This window comes from Triticum dicoccoides, chromosome 4B (assembly GCF_002162155.2).
Source record: "Triticum dicoccoides isolate Atlit2015 ecotype Zavitan chromosome 4B, WEW_v2.0, whole genome shotgun sequence".
NCBI lineage: Eukaryota > Viridiplantae > Streptophyta > Magnoliopsida > Poales > Poaceae > Triticum > Triticum dicoccoides.
This window is the reverse complement of record NC_041387.1, coordinates 56,492,888-56,493,921: the sequence shown is the minus strand read 5'-3', so window position 1 is coordinate 56,493,921 and position 1,034 is coordinate 56,492,888.

Genomic DNA, 1,034 nt, shown 5'->3' with positions numbered 1-1,034 from the left:
ATGGGCAGGGGCGTGGGGGTTTCGAGCGAAATAACTACCCGGACCCTACCGCCAGGCGCTCTGGCGGTAGAGTTATACAGCCTACCGCCAGGTCCCTGGCAGTAGGGTGCGACGGAGGGGGACGACGACCGTTTCCGCTAGCTGACGTGGTCTAGTACCCTACCGCCAGGACCCCTGGCGGTAGGTTGTATAACCCTATCGCCAGAGGCCTTGGCGGTAGGAAAAAGGGTCAAATCCCGAAAGTATTTCAAACGGGGGTCAGATCCTGAATTTCTATCGGAAAAGGGTCAAAACATGAAATTTTGCCTCCCCGGTCCCTTCGATAGATGGTCGATCGCCTCCCCTTTCAGAAGCCTGGACGCATTCAAGTCGTCCAATGTTGTTCAGACTTGAGAGCGCCAGCCATTCTTGCATGCCGCGTCTGACCTTCTCGCAGAATGCAGCGTGGTGGAGTTGCAGGTTTACTATAGCTTTGATCTGCGGCGATACTGAAAGGAAGAAGCTCTACATGCGTGTTTGGTTACTCCCACCTATTTTGTCCACAGTCTATCTATGTATCAGTTGGGCCTGGTTAAGAAAAAGCTGTTTAAAAATCAACACCTGCATGTTATTTGGTTATCCGCATTGCATTAGGCCAATTCCAACACACGACCCCATTCTGTCCGCATTTGTTCGTTTGGACCAAAACGTACATAAGACATGGGCCAACGTGCGTCTGCATCCATAAATTTTGTCCTTTTTGCATCCGGTCTGCCCCATTATCGGCGCAAACACGCGCTCAATTTGCGGCCACATGGACGTCGAACGGACAGGCACGCGCTTGCTCGTCGTCCGCCTCGGGGATGCGTGGCGGCCACCCACCTACCTCCACCGTCCAAATTCAATGCGCATGAGCGGTGGGCCCCGGTTTTCATTCACATGGGCGGAGGGGTCATCGTCCTTCTTAATGTGGAAGCCGTGGACCGACTAGTCCACAACTTCTACTTCCTGGCTGTCCTGCCTCCTCGATCCCCGACAAGAGCAAACCCTAGCTA